At 39.6% G+C, this 12,924-nt stretch overlaps 1 protein-coding gene across 2 annotated transcripts in view; it reads right to left on the bottom strand.

Moving 5' to 3' along the window:
* The window catches only part of LOC131683611 (netrin-B-like), a 208,995-nt gene that overhangs the window by 131,366 nt on the left and 64,705 nt on the right, over positions 1-12,924 (bottom strand). The gene's annotated exons all lie outside the window — the stretch shown is intronic.

The raw sequence follows: 12,924 nt of genomic DNA, 5'->3' as shown, positions 1-12,924 counted from the left end.
AACTACACTTTGTTGACAGTTTTCGAGTTGTCAGAAGTGTGCCTCAGTGTGCCACACATTGTGGTAACGAGTGAAATGATCGTGTATTACTGTGAATCGTAATCTTATATCGTGTTATCGTAGGTGATACAGTGTGCATAGCACATTGTTCTAAGCGACTCACCCCTTGGTCAAACCCCTAAACCTTGGGGAGGGAAGAATGGTAAAAAAAATATTGAAAGAAAAATAAAAAGCAAAACATATACAAAAATGTAAATGAAAAATACATGGAAAAAATGGAAAGATTGAAAAACTTTGATGAAATTGAAAAAAAAACACCAAAAAATGCAGCAAAAAAATATGAAACAATAGAACAAGAGAAAAAAATTGGAATGAATAGAAACTCTAGATTAAATGAAAGATATAAAACTTCTCTGGCGAAATGCCAAAAAAAGGAAAAAAAATCAATTGAGAAAGTTAGTTAAAGATGAAAAAACTTTCGGGTTCTCGCATTTAAATTTAAATTCTTATGAATCATGGTTCTATCTTAATTAGTAATAGAATTTTCGTTTCGACCTCGTCTCATCAGAATCCGATACTAACTAAGTGACAGGGCTAAGCTAGCGCCGGATTGACGCTAGCTCCAAGAAACGAAAACACTATTTGTGCTTCTGAGCAAACCCGTAGTCTCGCAAGAAAACGAATTCTGTTTAAGCTGATGACAAATAATTAAATAGAATCTTGGGTTGGCTTAGCAAGCCAATGCAATATGCACTATGCTGCATTCCCTGTCCCTGTCACTGAGTTAGTGTCCGATTCTGATGAGATGAAGTCGAAACGCATATTATATAACTAATTTAGTTGTACAGCAATTCTATGGAAAAAAAACCTATTTTAATCCACCTAGCGGTGCAATTGTGCCTTTCTCATTTATCCAAACTATGATTAAATGTCTGGTTACGTTCAATATAACATTGTGAAACCTTAGACTTGTTTAGTGAAAATTGATTCACTCATCACCGAAGTCGCTTTAGATCTGAAATATGCCCGGAACCCGGGACTTCCGGAATTATCGATAGTGGACAATATATTCCAATAATCTATGATTCGCCATCAGTGATCTAGGCATGCGAATCGAAGTAATTTGATGTTCATTTCAAAAGATTTTAAACCTATGAGGTATTACGATTGTACCGGTTCGTATGAGAAATTACTATGTGACCGCAATAACCAACTTTTAACTCCGGAACCAAAAGTTTGAACTGAATGAAATTCAATAGCACTCATTGGGGGCATTATATCTTTCATTTGAAATCAAGTTTGTCCAAATCGGTTAAGAGTTCGCTGGAAAATAGGTGTGATATTAGCTCGGGAACTTGGCGAGTTCCCCGGGGGCATGAAGACCAATGTGGTCAAAACTACTTTGATTGGTCATTAGTGGTCTAAACCCGCAAATCCAAGTAATGTTGAACGTATTTGAATATGTATTACATCATTCAGACATCATAGGGTTACCAGTTTATATGGGAATTTGCTGTGTGACCGCACTCTTCAATCCGTAACTCCGGAACCGAAAGTCCGATCAACTAAAAATTTAATAGCGTCTTATGGGAGCGTTATACCGTTCTAAGTTTGTGTAAATCGGTTCAGCCATCTCTGAGATAAATGAGTGAGATTATTTGACACACACATACATACACACATACATACACACAGACATTTGCCGATCTCGACGAACTGAATCGAATGGTATATATCACTCGGCCCTCCGGTCCTCGGTTGAAAAGTCGATTTTTACAGTGATTGTAAAGGCAAAAGGTTATACGATCTCTCAGAATTGTGCAATATTTGGTAGAATCGTGCCTTACCGAAAAATATTAGATACATTTTTTTATTTCGTCATTAGGGTGTCCCTTTCCACGTTAGACTGGTTCAAAAAATTGTGATTTTTCAAAAGATGAATTTTTTAAAAATTCATAACTTTTGACCCGCTGAATCGATTTTCATGGGTTATAGGTCAAATGAAAGGTATTTAAGTTTAGTTTCTTTATTATCATCATAATATTAAACAAAAAGATTTTGGCATTGATGCCGAATGGAATTTTTTCGCAACTTGTCATGGAAGGGATCCTTGTGATGCTTTGGGAGGAGTATTGAAACGAAACGCTGCGAAAGCGAGTTTGTAAGGTCATCATATTCCAACAGCACAAGAGCTTTACAGTTGGGCTATTTCTAAGCCAGATTCAAAAATACACTATCAGCTTTTTTTTCGGAATTCGAATACAATAAAATGGGAAAAAAATTAAAAAATCGTTATACACGTGTAAAGCAAATTTCGGAAACACAGTCATTCCATAGTTTTAAGCCTCAAAATTAAGACTATATTATTGTCAAACGGTATTCGTTATTTTCGACGGAAGAAATATCTGTGAAATTATAGCTAAAAAATAAACGAATAAAGCTATAAAGATGTTTTACTTATTTCTCTTCACGCTTCTTCTGGATTTTTTATACAAAAATAAATAATGCCGAAATATGACCCTTTCAAAACCACCAGGATTTTTATTGAAGTGGAATTTCTAACCAAAGATGACGCTCGGTAAAAATATTTTGAACGCAAGGGTCTGCATTGTCTAAATTTTTTTCTTAGTGGTTAATGGGCAGCCCCCAGGTTGAAACGAATGTTGCACCCAGCTTGTAAGTAAATCATCGATTTCTTTATTCGCAGCTGCTGTGACTCGCTCAACTACCATGCGGTTTCATCGTTTCCATGCATGCAGAAATTTTTTATTTTCAAAAAATTATATCTCCGAAACCTCTAGATCTGACTCAAAAACACGTTGAGAGATAGTGTGTAGAATTGAATGATCTTTCAATTAAAATATAAAAGTATGGAGTATTCAAGGACCCTCGCAATGAAATAAAATGAAAAACCATTTATGGCGTATTTTGTTCGTGCAAAGCATAATATTTTTCAAAGTTAATATTTTTTCTTGAAACTACACTTAAATACCTTTCATTTGACCTATAACCCATGAAAATCAGTTCAGCGGTTCAAAAGTTATTAATTTTTAAAAAAAATCAGCTTTCGAAAAATCACAATTTTTGAACCAGTCTAACGTGGAAAGGGACACCCTAATGATGGAATAAAAAAATATGTACCTAATATTTTTTGGTAAGAAACGATTCTAAAAAACGTATTGCGAGCTGAACAATTTAGACCGCCATTATGGCATGTAAAAAGCTGGATTGACAAAAGTATTGAACGTGCAACGGTCGCTTTAGAAAGTACTGATCGCTGGTGCAGCAACACAGCAGGCGACGCGACCCTTCGCACCGAAAGATGGTCCAGTTACCGGCCCAAATGACGAAGGTGGGAAGAAAAATTTAGTGGCAACAAAATAGTTTCGCTTTATTAGTTGGCCGTTTGTTTGTATACCTATGGCCAGCCAGAAAGTGCAAGTTTTTCTATAAACAAAATATGCGGTTTGGAAGCGTGCAAGAAACAACCGGATTGTTCACGAGCAAATGGAACTCGACCACCGTTGGCTAGCGAAGAAGAGTGCATCCATTCTCCGACGGAAGCACCCCGCTGGGCTGGTTTTCGGTTTTCAGATTTCTGTTCGGTAGGTGTGTTGTTCAATGTGAAACCACTCGCGTTCCTGGTAGTCATATTCTGCTCTGGTCGCATAAATATTGAACCAAAGGGGCCCCCAAGCGAAGTAGTAAACAAATATTTGCTGGAAAAAGGTCGGTACAAACACTCGGCGTTTGTTTTGTTTGATGATTTTTTTTTATTGGAGAAGAAGAAAAAAACGCATTCTCACTTCCCAAAAGTCATCCTATTAAGTCACGTTCTTTGGTAGCCAGTAGTAGGTAGGTAGCGTTCGTTGGTTGAGTAATCAGGTCAAGGTGCGAGAAGAGTCGAGGATGTTTATGGAAGCAGCAGCGGGCGGTCCAGAAGTGCACAAGTGCCCCGCTGAAGTGACGATGATGATGAGGTAATTATTGGGAATGGCTTGAAGTGGCGTTTACACAATTCTAATTTTTTGTACCCAGTTGCATTGCAGCATTGTATAAATTGTGTATGTGGGTAGATAGAAGTCGGAATATGAATTGAAAAACATTGATTTTCAATGCAATTTTATTTAAATAAGGAACTGTTACCATAAGTAGAATTTGACGATCCCTATTACTTTGCTTTCAGCCTGGAAATAAAACTCATTTCACACTCGCTTCTGAAATCTACAAAGGTCGCACCTGTCTAACCAAGCAGATATTGAAACACGAACTTCAACCGTATCTGCAGATTTTTATCGTGATCCTCAGATACTGGTTACAGAGTGCAGTGGACATCACCTTCAGCATGGTCAGCGCTGAATAAATCACCCGAGATTCCACGCTCAACCGTATAATGAAATCGTGTGCCCATATCTAATCAAAACCATGTTTGTAGCACCCGAGCAAGTCACGTTTCGTGTTAATTAGAGCCGTTCAATAGAGCGGGTAGACAAAATGGAAAATACACACCGAAAGTTGTCCTATATTTATATATATAAACACGATCAAAGCGGTAGACATTGTAGTTAACCCGCATTTTATGTGTGCCACCGTGCCACAATTCGAACCTTGCGCGTTCAGGCTCACGCCACACATGTACCATGGCCGGCGTGACTCAATCAGCCCGTGATTCGATTTATTGGTCCACTCAAATCTGGCACTCTCTCCGACATGCCCAGCGGCGGCGGTGGCGGCCAGTCAGCCAAATCTAATCAAGATAAATCACTGCACTTGGCAAAACTAATAATCCAGGGTGAGAGACACGCGCTTCGAGAATAGGCATGCAGCCTATCCACCGGGGCGATAGACGACGAAGATCTGATTTTAATTAAACATGTTTGTTTTCCACAGGTTTCGGAATGCACTTGAGCTGTACCGTTCGCTGGAAGTCCCCGGTCGGTCGGGTAGAAGTTACTATTTCCAGCCAATACGAAGAGAACTGTGATTCCGCAACACGAGTACAAGGAAAAGTGTTTCGGTTCATACGGTTTCCTTGCTCCATTCTATTGCTTTGGCAGACTGTCGAAACATTTTCCATCAGGAGGAAAACATTAAACCATTCGACTTACCAACCACAACCGCAGCCACGAGCAAAGCTTCTTTGATGTCTTTGGGGGTGCTTTTCCTGCTGAGTGACTGGCAGTTTCCGATTGAAGTCGTTGTTTAACGAGTTCTGTTGAATTGTAGGGTAAGGAAGAACGGATAAAAGTGAGATAACGATGTGAAATTTTCACGAAATTTTCTCATTTCTAGAGAAAACTTTAGTGATTTGTATATCCATAATACACTTTTTTGCATAAATCGTCAAAACATATAATTAAAGTAAACCAATCCGTTATCATAACGTTAACTCCCAGGTGTTATCCCTTTCGGCTACATATCGATGTTTACAGTTTTTCACTGATAGATGGCCGAGTGGGCCCTCAGATTGCTGGCTCGATCAGCCCTTTTCGTGTACAACTAATTTACAAGAATCAAGCGGAATCCACTTTCGCCACGGCTGGCTATCCTATCCGTGCAGCGGCGGCGCCTCGTTTGACAGCTGATTTCGTCGTTCTTCGAATCGATGGCTGAATCGGCGCGGCGGAAAGCTGAGATCCCCTGCCGGTTCACACAGAAACAAGCTGCTTCGTGGTGATGTTTTTGTTAGGGTGATACATTCACGATTGGATTACCTTCGCCTCCATCTCGATGATTCTAAAAATGAAACACCCTACGATCTACTCTGATGTGCTGCTCCAACCAGCCCAGCAGCAGTGCTAAGATGAGGTGATAACAATCAAAATGTAAACCAAGTGGGTTCATTGTGGCCTCACGGCGCGGCGGTGTCATGGTGTTTCTTTGCCTGCTCAGGCAATACCTGCTCTGTTACTGCGATTACTTGCATTCATTACGGGGCCCAGGTCAGAGAAGAACAAACCACCTCTCGCACCGACCTCCCTCCCCTTTTTTCCGATGTGCATATGATCAGTTCACTGTCCAGGAAGCAATGACCGGTGTTAAGTGGGAGTTATCGATGCGATTAACTTTTCAATTAAAGCACAATTTATGGGCATTCTTGTGGTTTTATGTAAACTTGGTCCCGGGCTGCATCTCTCCGCGTGTATCGCCGGCTAGAGCGGCAAGGTGTGGAAAACATGTGTCTCACCTTGTTGCACTTTGAAGATGTAGGAAAAAGTGTACTTATTGCTGGCAGAGTGCTTCAAGCGAATAAGTGCGATGAAGGATAAGGATATCCGAGATTAGTCTGATTAATTAGCGCAGCGGTAAATGGAACTTGTTCGAACGATACATAGACGATATGGGAATACTTGAATAACATGTTTAGATCGTTGAAGTAGGAGTAATAAAGTTTGTTCAAGTTACAAATTCATATTACGGCATAAGTTTTCATAAAAAATAGTTTTTGTTCCATAAATGACAGTATTTAATCTAGTTTTTTTAATCCCGGAATACATTACAAAAGTGCAACATTTTTTTTCAATAAATCAGTCTTACGGCATTTTCAATTTTGACAGTGCACTACACCGGTGTAGTCGATGCTACACTCATTCCAACTTGGGTGTAATCAGTCTATCTCTTTCTTTGCACTAAACCGGTGTACCTCCAAGAAAAAAGGAAAACGCTATAACAGCTAGCAAGCGATCTGCTCTATCAAATATTTGGCATAATGGATACAAAAGCAACCAACAGGGACCACGAGTTGAAAGTTACAGCTACAATAACAAAGACGCTTTCTCACATACCTCTTTCTTATTCCAATAGAACACAAAGCAAGTACTTATGTCTCAACACTAATTATTTTCATCAAGAGCAATTTCATTTTTTTTCTTTGACATTTCTTTCAACGCAAAATAGAAATCTTTTTTCAAAACGTCATATCTGCAATGAGTTACTCTCTTTGTTTACATTCTCTTTCGATTTTTACGGCGTCACTATAACACTTTTCACTTATTTTACAGTACAGATCGAAAGACGGTGGTTTTAACTAGCATATTATGCAAAGAGTTGAGGGATAAATGTTAAAGTGACCGAATTATTAACAGAAGAGAAAGTAAACAAAGCGAGTAACTCAATGCAGATATGACGTTTTGAAAAAACGCTCAAGAAATTTGCTATAGTTATTACGAAATCAAATTTCGCCACAGCCCACTGCGATGAAATCTATCATCGATGATTCACTCGAATACTGAATGGAACCTCGTCGCACTTTTTTTTCTTTTTGCTACCGTACACACAATGATCGCGATGAAACACGTCACGCGTACAAAATGGCTGTCGTATATCAGCGCTAATTTTTCGCAAGTTACGCTTGCATTAAACCATAACACTACTCTGCTTTCCCATTTTCCGATTATTTTTAGTGGAGAACCAGGTAGATATTTTTCCTACTATTCGCACTTTTTAATTGCATTACGACAAACCAACTGCCACGACTAACACACCGATCGAGTAGATCTCATAATACCGCAATCAAATTCTCCATTCAACCGGCGAAAGGTAAATGAAAATAAAACACTTTCGATTTGATTCGATTATAACTTTCCAACTGTGATAAGTTTTCTACAGACTAATAATTTATAAACCGGGCGGACGCGAATAAACTATAAACTGAAGATTTTGCGGTGCTCTCCAGTGTATCCAGGTGATGATGATGATGCGACTTTGAGAGCGAAGTGAGTGACCGGCGAATGTGAACAGGGTTGCCATATTGTAATCTGTATTTTTCTGAAAAAAAACTGTAAATCTGTATCGTAACCTAGTCAATCTGTAAAGGAAATCTGTGTTTGAATTTTACCTAGGAGTTGAGTTTTACTAAAATTAATATTTACTCAAAGGATATTTTTAAAGACGTCTCCATATATGAGAAAGGACAAATCATAACGGAATGGTAGGTAGAGAGATTTCGGTCTACATTTGAATACATGCGTTCCACGTAGCATAATGTCATATCTTGAGCGTTTTTTCAAAACGTCATATCTTCAATGAGTTACTCTCTGTTTATATTTTCTCTTTCGATTTTTACGGCGTCACTATAACACTTTTCACTTATTTTGCAGTACAGATCGAAAGACGGTGGTTTTAGCTAGCATATTATGTAAAGAGCTGAGGGATAAATGTTAAAGTGACCGAATTATTAACAGAAGATTAATTTTCAATGGCCAACAATTCCCCCTTCAAAATAAAACTCATTACTAAAAAGTTGAAAATATTTCCATTTTTACGCATCGGCGGACTCCCCTGCGCATTGTAAATGTACAAAACTATTGATTTTCAATGGCCAACAACTTCTCCTTCAATATAAAACTTGTTATCAAAAGATTGAAAAAAATTCACATGGTGCATCGGCGGACCCCCTGTGTATTGTAAATGTCCAAAACTATTGATTTTCAACGGCCAACAATTTCCCCTTCAATATTCTGGTTGCAGTTGAAAATCGAACTTCGAACTTGCGCTTTTTGTTTTTTGTGTACATGTTAGAGAATCAACTTGCCCATCATCTATACCAGATGCGCTTTAGTTGGGCAATAGCTAAACAGGAGAAAAATCGAAAGGCGCCAGTTCACTATTTCGATTTTCAACTGCAACCAGAATATAAAACGCAGTACAAAAAGGTGGAAATAATTCCATTATGACACATCGGCGGACCCCCTGCGCATTGTAAATGTACAAAACTATTGATTTTCAACGGACAACTTTTTCCTCATCATAGAAAAGTTGAAAACATTTCCATTTTGAGGCATCAGCGGACCCCCCAATGGCCAACAACTTTGTCTTCAACGATACTATGTGACAACTAATATTTTGCTTGCAGTCCTTTCCTATACTGCCGTTCTACGCCCAATTGTCCCATGTTACAAAACTGGCAACTGAGAAAAACGCGATTGAAGATGAAAATTGTATTAGCAATCTGGAGAGAAACGGTGTAACAAATAAAGCTTTATTGTCTAAAATTACGTTCATGGCAATCGTTTTCAATATAATCAGTCCAGTTTTTTATTATAGAGATTCAGTTTTTAGTTTTTTAGAAAAAATGTTAAGTGGGACTGTTATGCCGAGAAATCGAGCGGAAACCGGAAAGTTCTACGCATATCAGTCCCATAACGATCTTTGTAAATGATGCTCATAACTCATTTTTTTACAAAAGTGTACGTCGTAAGTTTTTCTGTTACTCGGGAGATTTGTTGCTTCATCAAAATTGGAAATAGGGTAAAGTACCTATTTTTACTGTATTTAGAAGGGTACCTCACAAGATCATTAATTACTCTGCCTACACTCGATGGAGTGCATTAATTTGGCATTCACAGCCTTGCTTCGTTCTTAAGAACAAATCTAATAACACAAATGGCCTGAAAACGATGAAATGCTAGTGTTTGATCGCAACTAAAGTTCCAATCGAGTGCCCCAATTGTCGCCCTACCATTTGATCCAATTTGTTGAACAAAGATAGCAAACGCTGAACTAACCAACGGCTTCAAATGGGTAGCGTGATAATAGAAACATTGCGAAAATAGGCTCATTATCCTAGATGCGTTCGCCATGTTATGTAAGCGATGATAGTAATGAAGAGCTTTACAGGATTGTTCTCACTGCTGTGATTAATATTGCCACTGCCATCTCTTTTTTAATGATCCTGTATTTTTCCATCAATTTTTTCAGTGCCCAACATCTAGCGTAATGTACTTCTTAACTAAACGCTACGTAATTATTTTTTATTGCTTGTGGCACTAAAAACTGGATTCTAACCGCACTGCGAACTTACCATTCTTCCATTAAATTCTTCTCATAGACCGGTTAGTTCGACTGGTCTGTCTATGAAAGTACCATCTCTATCACTTGAAATACATGTTTTTTGACAGCTCGCAGTTTTGAGATCACTCGCACTTTAAAAGTGCGGAGTCCAGGTTGATGGGAAGTGCGCAATATTGCGCACTTTTTTGGGATTTTTGTTAGTGAGACAATTATGCGTAGAATATCAACAATGGGACAAACAGACTTGGTATTTTTTCACGAAGTCTTCGAACAAACTTTATGATTTGGATGTGGTTTCTGAAAATATACATCAAAAAGGACTGTTTGATTAAAAAAAGTGAAAATGACCAAAAAGCAACATGGGACAATTATGCGTAGAACGGCAGTATAGCAAGCGAAAAAAAGACCTGCTGCACATTCCAATCTTGCAAATATAAGCCATGAATGTCGTTCACTACATTCATTTTGAACCGCTGCTATGAAATTTATTTGCAACAGTTTCAACGCAACGGATGATGAAAGTTAAACACACGGGCCATTCACATACATTCGCAACAGCTAGCGAACGAAACCCAACTACGGCAGCAAGCCGAATAACCGAACTTTCACGAACATGTAACAGGCACGCTCAGCAGCACGAACGTTTTTGCTTTTCTCTCGTCCGTTTACATGCACAGCAGCCGAAGTCAAACTAGCATCGGTGCTGTCGTATTGGTTTTTTCCCGAACTTTCGCATTGAAATGAAATTCGAAATGACTTCTTCCAGCCTTGGTGGTGGGAAACAAAACTGCTGTGTGGCGGCATTCACGCACACCAAAGAGATTACATTCATTGAACGACATTCATACGTACACCAACCATGAAATTCGTCTATGACTTTCCTGCTCGGGCAGCAGCGTGAAAGTTTGTAAGCTTATGGCTCAAGTTACCTCAAGGCTTGGTAGTATGCGTAAGAAAAATTGTGTTCAGCTTTGCCACCAGATTATCCATTTAAACCTTTTTAAAACTCTAAAAGAAGAATATCAGTCGATTTATTAGATCATCACGATTCAATTCATGCAAAATACCTGCTGGAAAAACCATCGGCTTAGCTGGATGGTGCTTTTGAAAAAGTGGCTGTGATTTTTTATCACACTACCACACCGAGCTGGGGTACGCACCACAACTGCGCAATGAAAAAATCACAGCCACTTTTTCAAAAGCACCATCCAGCTAAGCCGATGGTTTTTCCAGCAGGTATTTTGCATGAATTGAATCGTGATGATCTAATAAATCGACTGATATTCTTCTTTTAGAGTTTTAAAAAGGTTTAAATGGATAATCCGGTGGCAAAGCTGAACACAAATTTTCCTACCCACACTACCAAGCATTCAATTCTAACACATGCTTAAAAAAGGTAACTTGAACCTTATGACGTTCATAAAAAAAGTCACGTTTCCAGCCCTGCACACGTCACTCACGCATCTCGCGCTTTCTCTGCGATTTTTTTACCTACGCGCTGTTGGAACGGTTCCAGTGCTGGTGGTGATTCGTTTTGCACGCTACTCAGGCGAGTGTGCGGAAGGCGGTAGCGAGGGCTCGCGCCCAGCAGTGTTGGTGTTTGTGGCTGCCATCCAACGTCGAGTGCGGATTTGGACGGTGACGTAGTGTAGTGTTGGTGTTTTTCCCGCTCTTCGGTGCTGATTTTGTGCTGGACGCGGATCGTACACACGCATACAGCTCGGCAAGTGTGCGGCTGCGATGGGTGGTGACGGGTGCTCACTCCCAGCAGTGGTTTCGGTGGTCTTCGGTCGTCGTAGTGAGCGAAATTTCGACGGCGTCGCAGTTCAGCAGACAGTGTTGGTGGTGTTAATGGTTAGCGGTTGCCGCTGCGCGGCATTGAAATCGGTTTTGAGCGACGCTAATAGGGTGCTTTTGGCGGCAATTTAACGCACCATTCAGCCGGCGTTCCAGTAAGCAGCAGAGCAGTTAGGTTTTCCTTTTGTTATTGTATCTTATTTTTCTACATTTCGATTTTAATTTTTATTTGGTTAAAAAATATTTTTGGTGGTGATTCTTGCCGTCCCACTGTCGTTCCCAACTATAATGTTCTGCGTGTCCGGCAATACGATGACCGTCCAGGCGATCGATTTGTGGTCTTTTTTTTTGACTAAAACACAAGCCCGTAAGGGTATCGCAAATCAGCAAGAATCTGACTACCAATTTCGCTAGAGTACGCGAAATTATGAAAGTCAACACTAATAAACTTCGTTTCGTGCTCTCAGACCGGAAACAGGCCAACGCGATTGTAAATGATCCACGCTTTAACATCGAATATCTCGTGTACATTCCGGCTAACGTCGTGGAAATAGATGGCGTTGTAACGGAAGAGTCTTTGACTGTCGCTGACCTGAAGAATGGTGTGTGTAAGTCAAACAGCTGAACTCAGTATCAGCACTGAGAACTGACATACAAGTAAAGTTTTCAACTTGTGTAAGAAATTAAACTATCGCTTTGAAATGACAAATGCAAGTAGCAACTTGCCACTGGTCGGCGCTTCGATCAGCCAGCAATCGCTATACGGGACTTGTACGCAAACTTGGATACAACGATAACTCACGCATGCGAACCTGAATGAGATGGTGATTTTCAACGTATTTTCATTTAAATGTTTACACAGGTTTTTCGGGAAAGTTTGTTCTAGCTTATATGTCTGTTCTCTGTGGTATCAGGCACAGGGGATTCCAAAAATTTTACCCCTTCGAAACCATTTCGATTGGCATTCGAAGGTTCTACCTTACAGAACTACGTACTTTTGGACAATCTTTGACTCCCGGTACGCATGTGCGTCCTAAAAATCATGAGCTGCACTAAGTTTGAACAGCAGGCTCACACAATCACCTACTTCTGCAACAAAGTAAAGTGCTCAAAATGCGGAAAAGCACACAACGATGACACATGTACAAAGGAGGCTGAAAATGCCTTCTTTGTGGTGATGATGCTGACCCTGCACGTGATTGTCCAACTTACCAACTGCGTTCAGATAAGCTTAAGCTTTCCACGAAAGAGCGATCCGAACGCACTTTTGCGGAAATTCTGAAAGCATCGAATCACATACAATTGAAAAACACTTTTTTATATTTATCTGAAGAT

Source organism: Topomyia yanbarensis, chromosome 1 (genome assembly GCF_030247195.1).
Source record: "Topomyia yanbarensis strain Yona2022 chromosome 1, ASM3024719v1, whole genome shotgun sequence".
NCBI lineage: Eukaryota > Metazoa > Arthropoda > Insecta > Diptera > Culicidae > Topomyia > Topomyia yanbarensis.
Note: the sequence above shows the minus strand (reverse complement) of the source record. Positions and strands in the feature narration are given on the sequence as shown.